The following is a 22,364-nucleotide window of genomic DNA, read 5'->3' as shown; positions in this document are numbered from 1 at the left end:
CGGCGCTGTGTGTTGATTTTGCACTTTAGTACATGATGGGAATTACTCAGCTGTGTCGCCGAACCATTACTTCAAATCTGCCCCATTCCACGAGCGGCCACACCAAGGATCGTGTCTGAAATTCTGCCACTCCGCCATGTATAAGTGTACCTGCCGTGATATATCGAATCGAGTGTGTATACACGGGGCGCTATCGATACACCATAACGATATTATATTGGCAGCTTGAAACGAGAGCACTTCGCTCCTCTCGGTGGGTGGCAATAATCGTTGGCGCTATCAAGAAAGCAATATTTTGCCACCTCTCAAACCACACTGCGATGGCACAAGGAACGTGAAAAGGAGGACCCCCGAACCTAAACGCCTATACGGGGAACGTGGTCTGAAACAGAATGACAGTGCGAGGTGGCCCGATATGTGGAATTTTTTTTTAAATAGTTTTGAGTTGCTTTTTAAAACCCGGCATCCAAAGGTAATTCGATTTAGATCGCGTCGCACAAAGAAATATATGCAATACATGTCCTCAGTCGTATTAGACCATCTTCCCCTCCATTCGAACATGTTTTTCTGCGGCAATCCGACAGTCAATGGCGTATCTCAGTTATTTTTTATGTGGCCAGACTTCCCGGAATCGCTGCTGCTGCTGTACCACCATTTTACTTTCTTTCCTAACGATTATGATTCTATTTGGAAGCCATTTATGCAGTAGGAAAGCAATCGAAAGCGGTATTGGAGCTTCGCAGAAAGAAAAAAAAATACATCGTTAAAATAATAATGCCAAACTTTTGCCCGCCGAGTAACTGAAGTCGTGCGGGAGTTAACGCGAAACACATTTGGGCCGTTATTCTATCCGCCCGGGGGCCATCGTTGTCGATCGTTTGGTGGTGCTCCATCGATGAGCAATCCGTAGCGCAGCAGCTGAGACTTGTTTTGAAGCGGCTTCATGTTTCCCGGAACAATTTTAAAATGTACGCAAAGCGTTGATGATTTGACGACAAGGCCGATTAAGTGACTTGACGAGTTGGAGCGATGTGGAAACTGGAATTGGGGGATGATACTGACGACGCGATTGGACAAAATTTTTCTAACGGAGCTGTTTACAGGCTTTTGAAGTTTTCTTCATCAATTAGATCCATCCAAGCTTTTTGGGTGAAAATGCTGTCAACGAAAAGGTTTTAAATTGTGAGTAACACTATCAGATTTAGAATAGATTTCATTATTCAAGTACACTTTCAAACCCCTTTCCTGCGGAAATTCGAATGGTCTTTCCATCGAAATTTGAATGAACTTTCCGTGTAAACACGAAATATCTCGAAGAAATTCGAATTAATATCTCGTGGAAGTTGGAATAAACATCTTTTGGAAGTTAGACTGAATTTCACGTGGAGATTAGAATGAATTTGTCAAAGAAATGCAAATGAATCCATCATGGGAATTCGAATAAAATTCCTGTGGAAATTCTAACAATTTTCTCGTGAAAATTGGTTGATTGGTAGGAATGATTTTTCTATGGAAATTCTAATGAACTATTCTTGGAAATTCGGGTAACCTTCCATGCAAATTAGATTGATTTTTCCGTGGAAATGCAAATAAATTTCTCCTGGAAGTTATAATAAATAATACATTTGAATGCATTTCTCATGAAAATTCGAATAAAACTTCGGTGGAATTCGAAAGAATTTCCCGTTGGAAATTCGAAATTCCGTTGAATTAATTTTCCGTGTGTAACTCGAATGAACTTTCCATGAATATTTGAATGAATTTTGCATTGGAATGCGAATTAATGTCTCATGGAAAATCAATTTTTTAAATTGATTTTCCATGGAAATTAGAATCAACATCTCGTAGAAAATCGAATGAACCTCCCAAAGAAATTCGAATGAACTTTCCACTTTGACGCGGAAATTCAAATGCGTTTCAAGTGGACATCCGGTTGATTTTCTTAAAAAAATTCAGAATATTTTCTCTAGTAAATGCGAATAAAATTTCCGTAGAAGAACAAATTAATTTCCCGTGGAAATTCGAATTAACATCTCCTAGACCTGTGTGCCGTCGCGCCACGCTGCTGACACCCTTTGACTTACGCCGACGCCGCACAGTGGCGGAAAGCCGGACAAAACCTTAAAATTATTTTTCTTTTTTTTTTTCAAAATAATCTTATATGTAACTTAATGTGGAATCACCTCATTCTGGTCGCAGAGTATGTATGTAGTTATCCACCATTCTGGGTTGAGTCTTGCTCTGCATACGGCTCCACCCAATAGTGCAGTCGAATTTGTTTACCATTCTGCTTTCAGTGCACTGCTGTGTGAAGGGCAAAAAACGGAGGTGGCAGACCCGTAAGCAGAAATACTTACGCGAAGCCTGCGGGATAGAGAAAATCTCCTTTCAACAGTGTAATCCAATAGACTAATAAATAGATTCGCAATCTTTTTTTAGCTTTCCGAAGGATGAACGAGAAAGGGCGCGTCAAATCCATAACAACTGTGAGGAAGTGCACCTATCTACATGGGTAGATTTTTTTTAAAAGTGTTCCAAAAAAAAATCTGAAGAAATTCCTAATCGAATTGTCAGAATTAATCTTAGGAGAATTTTTGAAAAAAAATCCAGAAGAATTCCTCAAGAAATTTCCTAAGGTCCATAGAAGTTCCGAAGCAATCCCTGAGGGAAATTTCAAAAAAAAAACCTGGTTGTGGAGGTTTTACCAAATGATGTGGAGGTTTTACGACGGAATTCCTGGAGAAACTCCCGAAAATGAGTTTCTTGATGACTTACCGAATTAATTCCCCAATGAATTACCTAGGGCAGCGGTTCTCAACCTTTTGCTTGAGAGGTACCCCTTCGAACTTTTCCATGATTTGAGGTACCCCCTCTCGAAAGGCTTCCAATCCTCTTGAAAACATAATTCCGAGCCCTTTTGAAGGGAACCTCTTTAATGATTTTGAGTACCTTTAGAGTAGGCTTCCGCGCCTCTTTATTAGAGGCTTCCGAGCCTCTTCAAGGCGGTTTTCGAGCCACTTAAAAGGAAGCTTCCGTTGCATCTTGAAAGAACGCTTCTGAGCATCTTGATAGTATGCTTCCAAGCCTATTGAAAGAAGAATTCTGAGCTTCTTGAAGCGAGGCTTCCGAGCCTCTTGAAAGGAGGCTGCCGAGCCTCTTGAAAGAAGGCTTCCGAACCACTTGAAAGTAGACTTCCGAGCCTCTTGAAAGAAGGCAACCTAACCACTTGAAAGGAGGCTTCCGAACCTCTTGAAAAGAGGCTTCCGAGCCTCTCGAAAGGAGCCTTCCGATCCTCTTGGAAAAAGGCTTCAGAGCCTCTTGAAAGAAGGCTTCCGAGCATCTTGAAAGGAGGTTTTTGAGTCTCTAGAAATGAAGGCTTTTGAGCTTCTTGAAAGGAGGCTTCCGAGCCTCTTGAGAGGAGGCTTCTGAGCCTCTTGAGAGGAGGCTTCCGAGCCTTTTGAGAGGAGGCTTCCGAGCCTCTTGAGAGGAGGCTTCCGAGCCTCTTGAGAGGAGGCTTCCGAGCCTCTTGAGAGGAGGCTTCCGAGCCTCTTGAGAGGAGGCTTCCGAGCCTCTTGAGAGGAGGCTTCCGAGCCTCTTGAGAGGAGGCTTCCTGGCCTCTTGAGAGGAGGCTTCCAGCCTCTTGAGAGGAGGCTTGAGGCCTCTTGAGAGGAGGCTTCCAGGCCTCTTGAGAGGAGGCTTCCGTGCCTGTTGAGGGGAGGCTTCCGGGCCTCTTGAGGGGAGGGTTCCGGGCCTCTTGAGAGGAGGGTTCTGAGCCTCTTGAGAGGAGGCTTCCGAGCCTCTTGAGAGGAGGCTTCCGAGCCTCTTGAGAGGAGGCTTCTGAGCCTCTTAAGAGGAGGCTTCCGAGCCTCTTGAGAGGAGGCTTCCGAGCCTCTTGAGAGGAGGCTTCCGAGCCTCTTGAGAGGAGGCTTCCGAGCCTCTTGAGAGGAGGCTTCCAAACCTCTTGAAAGGAGGTTTCCGAGCCTCTTGAAAGGAGGCTTCCGAGCCTCTTGAGAGGAGGCTTCCGAGCCTCTTGAGAGGAGGCTTCCGAGCCTCTTGAGAGGAGGCTTCCGAGCCTCTTGAGAGGAGGCTTCCGAGCCTCTTGAGAGGAGGCTTCCGAGCCTCTTGAGAGGAGGCTTCCGAGCCTCTTGAGAGGAGGCTTCCGAGCCTCTTGAGAGGAGGCTTCCAAACCTCTTGAAAGGAGGCTTCCGAGCCTCTTGAAAGGAGGCTTCCGAGCCTCTTGAAAGGAGGCTTCCGAGCCTCTTGAAAGGAGCTTTCCGAGCCTCTTGGAAGGAGGCTTCCGAATCTCTTGAAAGGAGGCTTCCGAGCCTCTTGAAAGGAAGCCTTGGAAGAAGGCTTCTGAGAGGCGTAAAAGGATGCTTCTAATCTTCTTGCAACAAAGCAACCGAGTTTTAGTGAAAAAAAATTTTATTCATTAGACGTTCTGTTTGTTTGATCTTTTGTTCCGCAGCCCTTCATACATTGTGCTGGTTGTGTTAATTGGGATTTATTGATCGCATTACAAAATGTACAAAAAAAAAATTTGAAATAGAAAATACACAAGTATCAAAACTTTATCAATGAATTTTGATTCAAATTGTAATATGTCCGCCATTACGCATTTTTGTCCGAGGTACCCCCTAGGGCCAGCGTAGGTACCCCCAGGGGTACATGTAGCCCAGGTTGAGAACCGCTGACCTAGGGAATTATTTAAGGTATTTACGAAATTTCCGAAAGAACTCCTGTAGTAAATTCCCAAGGAATTCATGAGAATATCCGAACATCCGCAATCTAGATATTTTGGGAGTTTTTCTTGGCATGCAGTCTTGATTCTTGTGTCAACACTGAATTTGTTTAACTGCTGTCCAGACTTTTGAAGAAATTCCTGGAGAAATATAAGAATTTCTATGTAAATTCCAATAGCTATATTTTTTGGAAATTCATTAAAAATTCCTTTCAGAATTCCTTCGTATATTCCTTCAGAAATTCATTTAAAAATTCTGTTCGAAAATATTTTCAGGTTCTCTTTTGGTTATTCCTTCAAGAATTGAGTCGGAAAGAGGGGGTCCCGTAGCGTAGATGGCTACACGTTCGCCTTACAAGTGAATGGTCATGGGTTCGATTCCCAGCTCCTCCACCAAACCCTCGTCAGTCGCCGGATGGTCAGCCCATACGGTAGCGTATCTCGGAGGCATTCCTTCAACGTACCCGGACAAATGGTAACCAAACAATGCAACGATCATTGGATACACGACATGGACAAACGGACACAATGGACTAACTAACGATGAGATGGACTGGCAACGACAACAATGATGGTAATGGAAATCTAAAAATAGGTTCTGTGTGGATTCTGTACAGCAGGATTCCACAGTAGATCTAAGCACAGTAGCGGTTAAGTAACACAGAGTGCCTAACAAATAAATAATGGAATAAAAAAAATGAGTCGGAAATTCCTCCTCCAAAATCTCTTTAGAAAAGCCACCAGTAATTATTTTGGATATTCATCCAGGCATTTCTTCAGAAAACCCTCCGGTCAGGCCTGTGTATTTTTTTTTTATTTGGAAATTCCTTCAGTAAACCATACAAAATTCTTGCCGGAATAATTCCGGAGAGAATTCTAATTTTGAGGAGTTTTTGAATACATTTTCAAAGGTATTTGACTGTTAAACTTATTTCCAATTGAAAAAAAAAACACTTAAACAACGGTTTAAAAATATTGAAGGAGTTTACAAACGAAATTTTCGAAGATTTCCGAAAAGAATTTCTGAAGAGATTCTCAAAGGAATTTTAAAAGAAATTTTCGGAGGACTACGGAAATTTCTAGAAGAGTAGCTAAAGAAATTTCCGGCGGAATTCGAAAAAAATCCTGGAGAAAGTTCTAAATAAATTCAAAGGGGTAATTACGAAAGAATACCAAAAATATCTTCCTAGAGTTTCCGAAGAAAATCTTTAAGGAATTACTGTAAGAATTTCTATTAGAAATTCCTTAAAAAAAAAACTCCTGAATTTCTAAAAAAACTTCCTAAATCAAATTCCAAAGGATTTCTCCAAACAGTGTCCGTAGGTATTCCTATAGGAACTCTTGAAGGATATCCATGGGTATTTTCTAAGGTTTTCGAATGAATTTCTGAAGAAATTTCCAAAAGACTCAGTAAAAGAATTTCCGTAGCAATCCCTAAAGTAATAAATATTCCCAAAGTACACAGGATTTTGTTTTTACACGATTTTTTTTTTCGCTCGTATTTTTGTTCGTTCGACTTCAATTTGCCACAAAAATCTTTGCAACAGGTTTCAAAAAATCCTAAATAATTCAAAGAAAAATCACATGGTAATTAATATGCGTTAAGCATTTAGGATGGGTGAAAAATGAAGAAAGTGTAAATCGTGTAAAAACAAAATCCAGTGTAAAGTAAAATTCCTGAAGAAGCTTTTGGAGAAATTTCGCAAAGAATTTCCGAAGAAATATCCAATTAAATTTTCAAGGGAATTCTTGGAGGAAGTTCGGAGGAATTCAAAGGGAAATTCTAAATTAATTCTTAGAATTCCTTTTTCGAATTTTCTGAGGAATATCTTGAGAAATTTCCAAACGAATCTCAGGATTTATATCCTAAGTACTTTGTGATGTGATGCGGCAATATCCTAGTGGAGATGTAAACTTTTGCTGTGGAGATACAAGCTATAGCTATTAGGATGTTAACCACATTAGTTCCCACCCTTTGTAACTAAAAATTGCACAAAACATCCCAAAATTCATAAAAAACATGATATGCCTTGCTGCGTGATTTTTTTTTGTCTCAGCTCAAAGTTCTTCATGCCGATTCACGCCGCTGCCGCCGAACATTCCTTACGGCGTGGCGCCGCCGTGACTTCGGCGCACAGGGCTGACCTGGAGGTTGTTTGGCCGAAAGCCATTTGCCGAATGACATTAGGGCGAAGGCCACTATAATCCGAAGGTTGAATGGCCGAATGTACTGTCTGGCCGAACAAACCTGTCGGCTAAAAGCCATATACCCGGCGGCATAGGTTATTTGGCCGCATATGTCATTTCCCCGAATAGGTCTTTTTAACAGAAAGGTATTTGCCAGCAAAGGTCATTTGGCAGAAAAGGTCATATGGCCGAATAGGTCATTTGGCCGTAAATGTTGTTTGGCCCAAATAGTCGTTAGGCAGATGGTCGAAAAAGTCGTTTGACAGTAAACGTCATTGTGAAGAAAAGAAGTGAGAAATGAAGAGTGAGAAGTGATGCATCTCACTTGCACTTTTCACAGAGAGAAGTGAGAAATAAGGAGTGAGAAGTAAGAAGAGTGACATCTAGGCTCTTACTTCTCACTCATCATTTTTTTCATTTTTCACTGCGAAAAGCGAGAAGTGGGAAATGAGAAAAAAGAAATGATGAGTGAGAATCGAGAAGAAAGATATCTCACTTCTTACTTCACACCTCACACTGCGAAAAGTGAGATATAAGAAATGAGAAGTGAGAAAATATGAGTGAGAAGTGAGACGTTTTTCTTCTTTCTTTCTGGATTCTGTAAAAAGTGAGAGAAGCGAAGTGAGAAGTAAGATGCCTCCTTTCTTATCCATAATCTATTGCTTCTCCTTTATCATTTCTAACTTCTCAATTCTTGTTTCACACTTTTCCCAGTGAGAAGTGCGAAGTGAGAAATGAGAAGTAAGAAAGAGGAAGTGGGACCTCTCACTTCTCGCTTCTAAAATGAAATGGTAGGCGACAGTGACAACAGTCATCCGGATGAGATTGTGAGTATTTTAGCACAGGAAGAGATCTGTGGATGAGCTTTATTCAATCTGAAACAAACTACAACGTATTCCAGATATGACTTAGTTCGTTATTTATTCATTTGTTCATGATTTAGTTGTGGACTAGGTATGAACACGAAGGGCTCTTCTGTACTCATCATCCGATCATACGCCGCGCCGCCATTGCCCGATTATTTAATTTCGTACAATTTGCGGGGTCTCCAGACACCCTGGGTATAGTGATACATACTCATGCAATGGCTGGCATAGAAAAGATTTCAATTAATAACTGAGAAAATGCTAATAAAATACTATGTTGAAAAAGCAGGCCAAGTTCCAGTTGGAATGTAGAGCTTTGATTTGTGCAGCAAGTCAGCTGTCGCATTTACGATTGCGATTGCTTGGCAGTCTAGTGGATATGTACTGGATCAATTTCGACAGATTTGCAGCTGGGTCAATGCAGTGTGTGGCCATAGCATTTATGAATATTACAATTGCGGACTCTTTTAGATGTCTGGACTCGAATGAAGCAATTATGTTTAGACTGATTTCCGTAGATCCTGAATCGATCTTCACTATTTTTTAAATGGGGTGACCAACGGACCTCCCATGAGCGACGAGAGGAGTTATAGTAATGTGAATCTTTTGGATGGTGAACCCAAGTGGTAAGGCAGAACAGGACTGTAGCTCATTTGTAAGGACTACACTAAGCATTTGTTCCCGAGTAGACGAAAATAGCTCAATAATATCAAATGTTGATTAGATAGCAAAATGAGATATGGACATGAGGAGATCAAGTTATGCTATTTGTAAGAAGTAATAAATATCATGAGCCATTAGTTTGTTCTTATCCATAGTATATTTTGATATTTGAATGATATTTTGGTGCCAATTTTTGATTTTGTTGCCTGCTCTTTTATCTCTTATATCAATCATGTTCATATCATGTTTTGTTATTTTGATCATGGCTTCTGCCCGGGTTGACGTAGTTGAGTTTTAAGAGAGGTTGTTTTGATGGTTTTTTTTTATAGCAAAGTTGTAACGGCATTGATTGTGTTTCGTGATTTTGTTCGAAGGCTCAGCTACCACGCGTCCGGCCATATTTCCTTCAGCACGCAAACCGGTCACGCGATCATCGAGTTATTTCGTTGTGCTTTGTGCGAGTGAGTAAATAAATTACCAAGTATAAACTTCCTGCGCCGGAAAATATGAAGCTGTTGTAAGTAAATAAGTGTTTCTGTTGTGAGTATTTATGGATTTTCGCTTAGTTTTCATCATGTTTGTTACTTTTTTTCGTTCTAGAGGGCATGCTTCAGTGTGTAAGCCTGGGCACTAGGCTCAAAATTGTGTCCCATCCCAAGACGTTGAGGACCCAAGGACCATCTTAGTTTAGTCACTCCCAAATATACAACAATTATTACCTAATAATGTCAATGGAGCGGTTGGTACAAGATGTCCCGATTCTATCGCTTAATTGTGAAATCAAGTAAAGAATTGATTCTCACAGCTTTTTTTTTTTCTAAAACGCTTCATAGTAGGCTTAATGTTTGAACTACATTTATGATGTGCTCCAAACATAAATATTGACAAGAAAAGTGATAGATGTAGTCGAATCTATCACTTTCCATGATTTGTTCACGAACTGGTAGTGTATGTGTAGACTAGCCTACACTAGACTAGATATGACCTGGGGCCTCATTGCGAATCTCCTTTCGACACCTCTTTCGTATGACAGTTTGCATGGTTTGCTAGTTTCGAGTCGAGATGCGCAAATGACCAATTCGGCCTTATGACCCATTTGGTCAAATGACCCTTTCTGCCAAATGACCATTTTGGCCTAACGGCATTTTCGACGAAATGATCTAAATCAACCAAATAACCTATTCGGCCAAACGGGATTCGGCCTACTGGTTTGTTCGACCAAGCAGTATTCGTCCAAATGGCTTTCGACCGAATGAGTTAGAAAGCATTTCATGTCGATATTCAAATAGATTTTTCTGAGAAATGCGAATGCATTCCTCTAGACGGTTCGAATACAACTCCTGTGGAAATTGGAATAAGTTTCCCATCGAAATTCGAATGAACTTTATGTGGAAATTCGAAATAGTATCTTATTTCAATTTCAATATATTTCTCGAAAAAAAGCGAATGAATTTTTCACGGAAATTCGAATAATAGTCATGTGCAGTGGGCTTGGTAGTCATATGGCTACTGCTTCTGCCTCATACGCAGGAGGTCGTGGGTTCAATCCCAGGTCCGTTCCATTCTCCTACTTTGTATCTTTCTCTTTATTTCTCATGTTCTAGCAATCACTAGAACTGGAAATGGACTTCCATACCGTTTCCATTACTATTCCTATACCTTCAATTTGAGTATTCTAACAGTAATCTGCTAGAATTGGAAATGAACTTATAGAGCTCGTTTCCTACATCCAATTAGAAATTCCATCAGTTACCTTCTCCTATCTATCACATTGGCAGCTCGTTAACCAAGACGGACCTCTGCCTCTCCAACGTAACCCAGAAATTCCAACAAATTCCGCATGAACTCGTGGCAAGTGCAGAGGTATATTCGGCTTGCAGTGGGCGAGTGATTGCATCATCATTCCCTCCCCATTCCCTACATTGACTTGCATTCTGACGTGGCAGGCGCCAGTATGACCTAACAAATGAGATCACCAGTACTTGTACATTGAAGATGTGTGCTAGTCCCAAGCAAACATCTGTTGGTTCCCTGTGCAAGAACAGCTGATCTGGTCATAACGGAGTAGCAACTACGAGCAGTCAATCAAGCTCAAGCTCATGCTCACGAAATTCGAATAATAGTCCTGTGCTTTTCAAATAAATTTCCCGGGGAATTTCGAATGAATTTCCCAAGGAAATTTAAATGAATTTCATTTGGAAATTCGAATAAACTTTCAATATAAATTTTGAATAAATTTTCTGTGAAAATTCGAGTAAATTTCCTGTGAAATTTGGAATCAAAATTTGAATAAATTTCTTATGAAATACTTCGTACTTTAATTTTCTGTGAAAATTCTAATTAATTACTTGTGGAAATCCGAATGAATTTCTCAAGGAAATGCGAATAATTTTCTCTTAAAAATTCGGATTCTATACTGAATTTGTTTTGGAATTCGGATGAATTTCTCGTGAAAATTCGGGTGAATTTCTCGTGGAAACTCGAGTGGACTTCCGATGCGATTTTTTGGGTTTCCTGAGGAAATTCGAATAAAATTTTCGAAGGAAAATTTCTTGTGGAAATTTGAATGACTTTTTTTTAGGCAATTCAAATGAACTTCTCATGGAAATTCGAATGAATTTCTCATGAAAATCCGAACTAAAATCCCTTGGATGTATGATTTGCTTTTTCGTGGAATTTAAAAAATATTATCCATTCGAATAGGTTTCTGTGGAAATTCAAATGATCGTCGCAAGGAAGATTTATCAAATTAATCAAGTGAATTTGAATGAATTTCCCGTATTAATGCGATTGAACTCCCTGTGGAATTTCGAATGTTTATTTGTCGAAATTCTAAAGAATTTTCCGTCGAAACAAAGGGGAATATCCAATGGATGTTTTAATGATATCTCAATGGAAATTTAAAAGATTTTTTCGTAGAAACTTCGTGTAGAAGTTTTTTTATAATTTCGAATAAGTTTCCTGTGGGATGCAGTTTTAAGTTGATTTTTTGTAAAATGTAAAAATGTACAATTGAGGAGCATATGCGATGGCAATCAGAAAAGAAATCGAATGAGTTCTTTGTGTTAGGTCGATAGAATTCTGTTTTGCAATATTGAATCATTTTAAATAAAAAATCGCATTGAAAGAAACTCGAAAAATACTAACAAATTTTATGAGGAACGTCAACAAAATTTCCCATGAAAATTTGAAAGAATTTTATGTGAGAAGGAGAAACGATTTTTTGCAAGTAAAAACGAATAACGATTTGAAATAATAAAGTGGAAAGCAAAAAGGTTTGAGCTATAAAAAGGTCGTTTTTATGACTCGTAGGCTTGCCGAACTCAGTACCACTTTAATTTAAATGGCGATGATAACATTCCCCACTGCTATCAACTGCTATCAGTGGTTAGGAATATTGCTTCGGGTCCCAACATTCGCCCATCTAACAATCTCAAAGAATTAGAAATGATCGCACATAATAACCCACCCCGTGCCCAATTTATGGTTAAACTTCATCAGAATGTACTTTTCAGTCCGAATATTGGTGGTCATAAATTTTCTGTTTTCCATCGGCGATGACAGCGACACTGAAGCCGACCCACCATCATACCACAGCTTTGATTACATAGGAGCTCCGGATGCGGCTGCTGGTGGTCAAAGCGGTGACACCAGAGAGCCCGCAAATATACTGTGCCTTAGGGGTGCTTCGTAGGAAAGCCTAAGTCTATTCTGTTGGTGGTTGCTGCATCGCCAGGACGTCCGGAATTTAATTAAAAGCGGGTCGAAGCTTTATGGGCATAGTTTTTCGGTAGCGTTTCTTACCAATATTTACAGCATTGATTATTTTTTTTCTCGAGAGGTGTCTTAAATGGGAGTGCGCCACGTGCGGAAGCGTGATGTTTACCTGCAAAGAGAAAGAAAATTCGGAGAAACCGTTAGTATTTATGAGGCCATGCCATACTTGAAACTGGGATTATAATGTTATGTTAAATCGATTCCTGAACGTGCGAGGGGAGTCCGCCGGTAATATGACTCAGGATAAGTAATTAATTCAGTTGGGATTTTTGCTCGTTTCTGGTTGTTGGGTGGCGAAACGACGAGAGTAAATTGTGACGTAATAAAATTAAATTAGCTTAATTAAATCCGGAGGGTCCCGGTGAGCCCACACAGACAGCAGAGTGGCATAGTCTGGCGTACATGTGTCGATGAGCCGTGGGTTCATTTTTCAACGACCTGAGCGGAACTAATTACGCCTCGCAGGGAATGGTAATTAGCCGGTTCGTTATATAGGCTGTTTCGGAGTCATTGCTTGCAACATTGGAACAATTACGTCTGTGTTGTTCTTTCGGATGGACACTGCTTATTTTCCGGTTTATCATACGGCAGCAGCAGTAGCAGCCGGAAGATTTCCGCATCCTAGCTGTAAGAGGCAACCACCAACCGGGCGGAGGAGGCTCTTAATTTGTCCTATCCGACCGACCGGCAGGCAGTTTGGCCGAGCGAGACACTCTGGTGGCGGAATGAGCAGGAAAAATAAAACCGAAAAGAACTGTCGTGACACAATTCAGGCCCCAACTACTCCGGCAGGATGATACAAAGGAAATTTTCTTGGATTTGGCTTGATTGTGAGAGAAGCATTTTAATGAAGAGATAAAAACGGAAGCCAATTCGGATCGGCTTTCCGGGGGAGATGGAGAAATAGCGATAGCGCAGTACTAACCAGTCGTCCACCCAAATGGAAGTCGCTGGGCGGCAGCCACCGGCTCAGATGGCAAGATAACCTCGTTTATTGGAAGGGATCAAAAGGTCAACAATTGATGGCGGTGAAATGGACAGTTTTCTGTTCTTGGAATGTCTGTCGAGCGGTGTGGGAGTAGTTTGCGACAGTGACGCGAATGGCTATTTTCCGATAGGCTGACTTCGGATAAAGTTAAAAGTCATGCCGACATCTTCTTCTTCTATGGCTCCACATTCCAAATGGAACTTGGACTGCTTTTGAACTTAGTATTCAATTAGCATTTCCCCAACTATTAATATAAAACTTTCCGATTGCATGAGTATGTATCTTGTGTGGCAAATACAATGGATACACTATGCCCAGGGAGTCCAGAATGTTTCCCATCCGAAAACATCATGGACCGAACCGAGAATCGAACTCGCCATCTCCGGATTGGCATTCTTAAGCTTTTGTTCGCAAGGCTAACTGGAGACCCATGGTGACATCAGTTGGGTGATAAATTGTGATAGGATTGGGATACACTTTTGATACAGACAAGAAGAGGTGACGCAGGAACCGATGTGCAACGATTCTTCTAATTCAAAACGTGATATTTGTAAGAGTAGAACTATGTCCTATATAATGATGTATGCAATTCCCTCTATCATGTTCTCCACTTATGCTTACACTAATTTAGACAAGATTTGCACAAATTAGTTTCCAACAAACATGTTTGGTGGACAAGATTTTATTAAAATTGACAACGGAAACCTTTACCACAACGCCAATATAAAAAAAATCGCCTTTTTGAAAGATTAGGATGAATAAATCATTTCATACTGTTCTTAAATTCAAATGACTTTGAGCTACAGGTAATCAAAAATATTCTTTTCCATTCTTTCTTTAATTTTTTTATACAAATTGATTCGATCACAGCTGAAATGATTTCGTTTTTCAATTGATTCGTAACACTTTTTTGGAAAGCGTGAAACACTTAGGAAACCAGTTTGATTGTTGAAACTAGGTAGAACCAATCATTGTACATAGTTGTAGGTACCAATTAGAGTAAAATTGTGTTTTGTTGGTACAAAATGATTAAAAGGTTTTGCGCCCATTTGAAGCAGAACAAAACGAGTTAAACTGATGAAACGAAGTAAGCCTTGCGTGCGCTCGGTTGTGTTTCTTTTTGACAGCAGCTTTATTTGCTCTTGAGAAAAGGGTTTCCAAAAAGAAACCCCGGCTTTTTTCCTCGATTAGGGTTTAGGATCTCGCCAGATAAATAGCTTCCGCGAAGTTTGCGAATGCTTCCCCAGGTGTTCAGCAATTTTTAATTTGTTGGGAACGAAAGTAAACCTTTTGCGCGAGGGCTCCGGTTGACATTATTTTTAATGGCTTTCTGTTGGTTTAAAACCATTCGAATAAATATGATGTTTTGCTTCGTCCAATAAAATCATAAACGTTTCCCAAACTTGAGTCATTGTCGTCGTCGTCGTCATCGCGTTTTATGATATGCTATGAAAGTGCAATGTAGTGCAGTGAAGTGTAACTGTTTGTGTTGATGTAGCGGATTTTTTTACATTCCCAATCATCTGGTTTTTGGGACTTCGGAAGCCTCGAAATTGGTCAGCAGAAAACCGGTGAGAAAGTTCATTTTTCCTACATTTGTAGTTTTGAACTCGTTAACTTTTTATTTTAATTTATCTAATTAAACAAACATTTGGCTTTTTTTGTTTATTTATGTATTCATTAAAAAAAAATTGGTTGGTTTCCCAGACAACACAAGATCGTATATGATACGAAAGTGGAGGCGATATACGTACTTCCCCATACAACATGTGCGTATATCGCCTCCGCTTTAGCATCTTATGTCGCACCATATAGGATTTTGTGTTGACTGGGTCAACTGCAACGTCAGTTGTATCAGTCGTATCAGTGAAAACATTTTAGATTAAAACATAATTACTAAGAAATTGCAGGCATGGTAGCGAAACTCTCCGAACAACTGAAGTGGAGAACCGCATCTAACGATAGACGATAGACCTTACGACCCTTGAGAAAGGCCAAAACCAATCGGCCGAAACGTCGGGAACGTATACAATTAATCGTTCTTAATTCAACAGACTGAGAAAGCCAAAATTTAAATAAGTGAAGCAAATCCAGTCGGTAACGCCATTACAAATAATTTGCAAATTTAAGCCGCAAGCGGAAAAATGGCCCTCCTTAGCCGTGCGGTAAGACGCGCGGCTACAAAGCACGATCATGCTGAGGGTGGCTGGGTTCGATTCCCGGTGCCGGTTTAGGCAATTTTCGGATTGGAAATTGTCTCGACTTCCCTTGGCATAAAAGTATCATCGTGCTAGCCTCATGATATACGAATGCAAAAATGGTAACTTTGCTATGAAACTTCGAAGTTAATAACTGTGGAAGTGTTTAATGAACACTAAGCTGCGAGGCGGTTCTGTCCCAGAAGAAGAAGAAGAAGAAGAAGGAAACAATAATAATAATAGGATTAAAATATAAAATCAAGTTTAGCTTATTTTTACTATAATTTGCATTAAAAAAATTGTTGAACAGTTCGTCATTGAAGGCGTAGGCGTACATATGACAAAGGTAAACAATAAACAATAAACAATAAACAATAAACAATAAACAATAAACAATAAACAATAAACAATAAACAATAAACAATAAACAATAAACGATAAACAATAAACAATAAACAATAAACAATAAACAATAAACAATAAACAATAAACAATAAACAATAAACAATAAACAATAAACAATAAACAATAAACAATAAACAATAAACAATAAACAATAAACAATAAACAATAAACAATAAACAATAAACAATAAACAATAAACAATAAACAATAAACAATAAACAATAAACAATAAACAATAAACAATTAACAATTAACAATTAACAATTAACAATTAACAATTAACAATTAACAATAAACAATGAACAATGAACAATGAACAATGAACAATGAACAATGAACAATGAACAATGAACAATGAACAATGAACAATGAACAATGAACAATAAACAATAAACAATGAAGGGTTTTGCATTATCCTTAGCATTGGTACGTATCCAAGCTTTCTTTGTAAATTTAATTATCAAAGTTCCTATTAACGTTTCTGTGTCCAGATCAATGTATCTATCAGTATGGTCGCGCCGGGATTCGAACCCAGAATAGTAACAATAATAGCTGTGGGGATGCGCTTACTCTAGCTACACCACCACGCTATATGTATGTAAGCGTTAAGTTATTTGGTACTCATAAGCTACTACCATTTGCATTTATGGCGCCACGAAAAAACTCGAATATGAAAGAAAAAGAGCAAACCAACGTTTGGCGGCCACCGAAGTGAGCGAAAAATGGTTATCACTCTCCATGCTGTTTTTCTTTCCCGAAAAGCGATTTCTCCCCGAAAATTTTGGCGAGGGAGGATCCTGTGCTCCTGAGATTGAGTGAGCATTACGAACCCTGTGAATATTGGATGCTAAGGTATTCGAAAACATTAGAACAGAATAGCAATGATATCAACCAGAACTTTGCAATGTTCACATAATTAACAAATATCCGATGTTCGAATGAGTTGAAAGATGTTCGGCCGAATATGCCATTTAGCTTTACAAACCATTAGGTCGAAACTCGTCTGGCTAAGATAGGCCGAAAAAGTCGTTTGGCCAGAAATGCTGATTGATCGATTAGAAAATAGGGCCATTTGGCCGAATAGGCCACACGGGCCATATTTTTTGGTAGAATAGGTCATGTGACCGAAAATGCCGTTTGGCCGAAATGGTCGTTTGGCAGGAAGGGCTATTTGGCCGAATGGTTCAACAAGTCATATGGCTAAAAAAGCCTTCTGGCCGAAAATGAAGTTTTCACTAAAAATGTCATTTGGACAAAAATTCCGTTTGGCCGAACGGATTATATTACTTTAAATGTCGTTTGGCCGAACAATAGTAAACGTGAAAAGTATAAAGTTATCATTATTGTCTCTACTAACAAGACTTTCGGCCCTTGGCCGGCTCATCTCGTAGAGTGTGAAGCGATTAATGTTGATTGAGAAGTGAGAAATGAGATCACTCCTCATTTCCTGCTTCTCACATCTCAAATTTCATCTCGCTCTTCTCATTTCTTATTTCGCATTTCTCAATTATCATCAATCGCTTCACACTTTTCACTTTTACAATTGTTCGGCCAAAGGACATTTAGAAAATGATAGTTACGGTCCGAATAAAAGCAAAATTTTTGGCCGTATCCATTCGGTCAAATGACATTTTCGGTGAAATGGCTTTTTCTGCCAAACGACCATTTCGGTCAAACGACTTTTTTGGACATATGACCAGTTCGGTCGTATATTTTTTTCAGACGTATGACGCTTTTGGTCGAATGACATTTCCGGCCAAACCGTTTTTGGCCTAATGTAGCATTGTACGAACAAGCTTCATCACTTTATCACTGCATAGAAATTGGAAGACAACAAGGCCAAAATTAAGTGTTACTGGCTTCATGAAAAACGAAAGAGAAAGCGATTAGTTCGTGCAGTTGAGCGAATAAAAAATGTTGACGGGAAAGGTCAACTCTGTCAAATGGAATTCGGCTAGAAGTCTTTCAGCCTCACGTATGTATTATTCGGTCATAAGCCTTTCGGCCAAACGGCCTTTCGACCAAATGGCGTTCTGTGGAGTATAAGCCATTTCACGAGACAGATTCGATCAGCTGATTGAAATTTTGAGTGGAGACCCATAGTGTTATATACAAATCGACTCAGCTCAACGAACTGAGCACATGTTTGTCTGTCCGTTTGTATATGTGTTAGCCAACTTTTCATATAATAATCGTTAATCGATTTTCTCGCAACAAGTTTTATTCGACAAAGGGTAAATCCTAGCTGATCACTATTGAATTTGATAACATTCGACCGTTGCTTTTAAAAGTTATATAAGTAATCAAGGGTCGGACAATCGTCCGTCGAGCAAAAATGTGAAATTCCTTCAACAAAATGCCTTATAAGCGTCGTTCGAACTAGATGTCAGTCTGCTCAGCCTTCACCAAACGACTAAATTCACTAGATTTCTGGTAAACAAATGTGAAACGTGAATCCTATCACTTCGGGTGTTGTAAACACTGTTTACCTGAATCCAATAATCTGGGAAACAATGCCATAACATGATGCTCTATTCCCTGCCAAAAAGGGTTTCCTATACGAAGCGGCTTCTTCCGAACCGATCGATTGATGGATATTTTGTTTTTCCAATCGTTGTTGATGATGCCATTCGTACGGACGATAGTTGCCATTCGGCCATTTTTTCTTGTTTCCATTATTTGTATCCGTTACTGCAAATACAAGCCTTTCTTGGTCAAGCAATTTTTGTATGGAGAGCGCCGGGCATGATGAATACAAAGAGCAGTATTAGGCTCAAGATTGAAGCAAAATTATGAGCGTTAATCTAATCTAACTCAACATACGCAGTCAGTATGAAGCAATGAAAACAGTTAGACACCCATCATGCCCCCGGTTCCCCAAATAGTGGTACGGAAAACCAATTCCGCTCTGATGACTTCGATACCGGATAATACTGTTTCCATTAGATAATGTGACACTTCAGCAGAAGACGCAAAACTAGGAACTGCTCCGTGTTCCGAGCCAATGCACACATTCCTACACACTTCTTGAAATTTGTTTTGTTTGTCTTCCAATTAGACTTTTTCCTCTTCCGGAAAGGGAATCATTCGAGGGGAACCAGAAGAATGACGATTTGCTACCGCCTTCGTCACTAAGTGGAATTGTGTTGATTGGATCTTCTTGGCCGCCCAGCCCAGTCGGTGGTGTCGATGTAGAAAATGTGAATTCTACCGCTCGCTATACCCAGCAGTTGTCAGTCCCGGCTGAATGAATGGGGCGATAAAATCTTCAATCTTATCACCTCGGAGCTCCGAGCACACATTATTTCCCATCCCGGAGTGTCAACTTTTCCGAGCTGAAGTGTGTTGGAAGCAACAGATCTTCCTGTCCTGTTTTTGCTAATATTATGTCTGCGCTGCAACCCTTCCGGGGCCTCGGTCGTCTATCTGTTGGCTTTGTTTTGCCTGAATTATATTTATCTTTCCCATTTCGTCAGTCATCATGCACATCATCACTAACGGCATCCTCATCATCATCATCGTCATCATCACCATCAGCCGGATTCAGTTTCCGGGAACAAAAGCCATACAATAACCACATTTCGAAGTAGATTTGATATACATCTCGGTTGGGAGTTGGCCTGATGTCGGAGCAGAGTATAAATTCATCATATGCAACTAGAAAGGATTCCGTAAATGGAACCATAGAGCCCGAACGAGTCGGCACACCATTCAACATATGCAGCATACAATGCGCTCGCATATGAGCCAGACATTTTAAGAGGCTTACTTGCTTAGCTTTTGGACCCTCGCTGCTCGGTGGGGCAGTAGGTCGTTCAAAGTGTACCTTTCCCATTCGAAAATGGGGAGCTTTAGTTTGGATAGTGCAATAGCAGAGGCATCTGTTGACACTGGAATAACGTGAAAACTGGCCCAATACTGGATTTTCATGAACTTACTTGGTGAAATGGATGTTGTAAGGTCGGGTGCAGTACGGTAAAGCTGCAATTATCGTTTGAGGATTATATCGAGATAATCAGAATTATGTCGTTTGCTTACGGACGGGTTTCAACAATTTGTAACTCTGATTGACAGTCAGAATGCATGTCGTAAAATATTGCAATACCAATGCCATTCGGATTTAATTTAAGGATAGACTGAGAAGATCTACTATTGGACAAAACAAGTGGGCTTTATGTTTATAATATTCACAATAATTCAATCAACATGTAGCAACATTCCTGTAATTCACGTAACAGATTAAATATCAGTTTGTAGTTGTCCTAAATATGAGTTCAAAATTGGGATGCATTACAGAGCCAGCCTAGTTAGATGTTCCTTAAAGGAAAAATAATAACAGAAATACACAGAGCACCATTCCCTGTCTATAGAAGAAATCGCAATAAAAAACGCGATCGGTAAATGGAAATCTAAGAAAAACATAATAAATACGATTTATTGAATTCCAGGGATTTATTCTATGTGCCTTTTGAGCGTGTACATAAATACGCTCTGCTGCCCCAGTAAGGAAACACCACCGGCAGGCAACCATCCCAGTAGCAACCACGCGCCGCCCGTTATCCCAACCGTTATTGTTTGTATATTGTTGCCTCCGTTATCTACGGAACCGATAGAATGGCAACAAATCACATCGCCTCCTTCCCGCCCGGGTGTAGATGCCCACCTCGCTTTTTGCCACATTGTCGTCGAGGCTGCCGTCACTTGCTACCGGGTTCTTTTTAGTAGACCGGGGGATGATGCTACCCTAGAAATGAGTGCAGCTGAAGCTGCTGCCGGGGTTTTTTTTCGCTCTATTCAACCCGATAGCAATAAGTAATAGGATTACGTTACACTTTTTTCTCCGCCACCTAAATCGAGCCGTCGGATCGATTAGGTCGACGATTCGCACGTGAGCTCGGCGCCCTTGGTGAAGTCGATATTCATTTGGTGGAGGGAGGCGTTCGATGGCAATTAATAGCAGACTGAAAAATTCACCATCACGTCACCGTGTTACGGAAAATTATTATTGAGTACAATTTCAATCGTTGTTAATTGGATCTAATTTTTGTTGCATACTATGTGGTTGTACGGAATGATCTTTTTAATATATATTTTATTCAATTAACAATTTAATTTATTAATTTCAAATTACAAAGAGGTCAAATGATCAAAAGAATGAGTAAACAAATGACGGTCGGATATTACCGAATCGACAAATTGATAAATGGGTATATAAATTAATGGACGAATCTACAAATGATCGATTGGGCAAATATCTCATTGTATAAGAGGCTTTTCTTAGTTTGGAAGAATATTGAATAAAATTCAACAAATAATAAGAATAAGAAAAAAGTATATTCAGAACGCGAATGCAGGTCATGCAGCCTTCCAGACCATAAGGATCAACAGGTCAACTCTAGGCTCCCTACCAGACACACCCACTTTATATCCAGCGCAGTATTATAGAGATCTTTTCTCCTATGATTCCACCGATCTTTTAGTCTTGATGTGTATCGTTGAAGACAGCGGGTAATATCATAGTACATTTGTTGTAGGATATCCTCAGTTATGTGGTTGAAGGATATCCGATACGATGTGGGATCCATTGAAACTGCTAAACAAAAGCTGGTTCAACAAAAAGTTTTTTTTTTGTTGACGCTTGGTGCGATTTGGCAGAGCCCCGGCCAATCCAGATACACACTTCCTGGTCATTGAGATCGAAATAAGCATTGCGCGTAATTGGTTGTGATTAGTTATTTGACAGAGTGATTTTTCTCGTGTTCGACATATTTTTTTTTGGTTTGCAGGTGCTACGCCACCGAGTTTTTTTTACCGATTAGAATTTTGAATCACTGAATCAAACCAAACAAATAGTTTCCCGTAAGTGCATGAGTGTGATGTGAGCTCTGTGTTCAGCGGATTTATATAGGGTTAAGGCAGGCTTTTTTGTCTTTGCGTCACAGTCTCGAAAACCAATAAAAGAGAAACCTTTTTACCAAACTCATCCGTATCAATCGTAAACTCAGGAGAAACGTTCTGCTATAGTGTAGATCTAGCAAATAGACATTGCTTTCGTTGGTTTAAGCCCTCACGACGATAGACAGAAATACCTGCCGTGTCCCTACAAGAGTGAGACTTTTATTATGCGATATAGCAAAGGAACGTTATATGTGGCATACAGTCGTTGATGGCATCCAGATCCGGTTGACGTTTGTGCCGCCGGTCAGTCATCCGATTGAGTGTGCTGTTTTGCTTCGTCTAAGTAAAGTATAAAGATTTTCCGAACGTGCGCTATTATTTCCGTTGCTGCGTTTTTCGCTTTGGAAAAGTAGTGCAGTGGAGTGTGTTGGCGTTGCTGTAGCGACTGAGTTCCATTTCCCCCCAATCAGCTGATTTTTGGAATCTTGGAGTTCTCGAAATGGACTAGCATTTCAAATTTCGGCTTTGTATGAATCGCATCACTTACTAAGGAGCATACTGATCCCTTAAAACTACTTAACCCACCCCACTCATAGAAGTTCATCCTGTGATATCTGTGGTGATGTGATGTTAAAAGTGAC

The 22,364-nt window shown here is 40.0% G+C and overlaps 1 protein-coding gene across 11 annotated transcripts in view; it reads right to left on the bottom strand.

Annotated features, from left to right (window-relative positions):
- The window catches only part of LOC134220941 (muscleblind-like protein 1), a 413,633-nt gene that overhangs the window by 149,282 nt on the left and 241,987 nt on the right, over positions 1-22,364 (bottom strand). Inside the window, exon 4 of one of the 11 annotated variants that reach the window (XM_062700086.1) lies at positions 12,262-12,343. The exons of the other annotated variants lie outside the window; for them this stretch is intronic. The gene's annotated coding sequence lies outside the window, so the exon portion shown is untranslated. The remainder of the gene's footprint in view (positions 1-12,261; positions 12,344-22,364) is intronic. 11 annotated transcript variants of the gene reach the window in all.

Source organism: Armigeres subalbatus, chromosome 3 (genome assembly GCF_024139115.2).
Source record: "Armigeres subalbatus isolate Guangzhou_Male chromosome 3, GZ_Asu_2, whole genome shotgun sequence".
Taxonomy (NCBI): Eukaryota; Metazoa; Arthropoda; class Insecta; order Diptera; family Culicidae; genus Armigeres; species Armigeres subalbatus.
The sequence above is the reverse complement of the archived record's forward strand: the minus strand, read 5'-3'. Positions and strand labels throughout refer to the sequence as shown.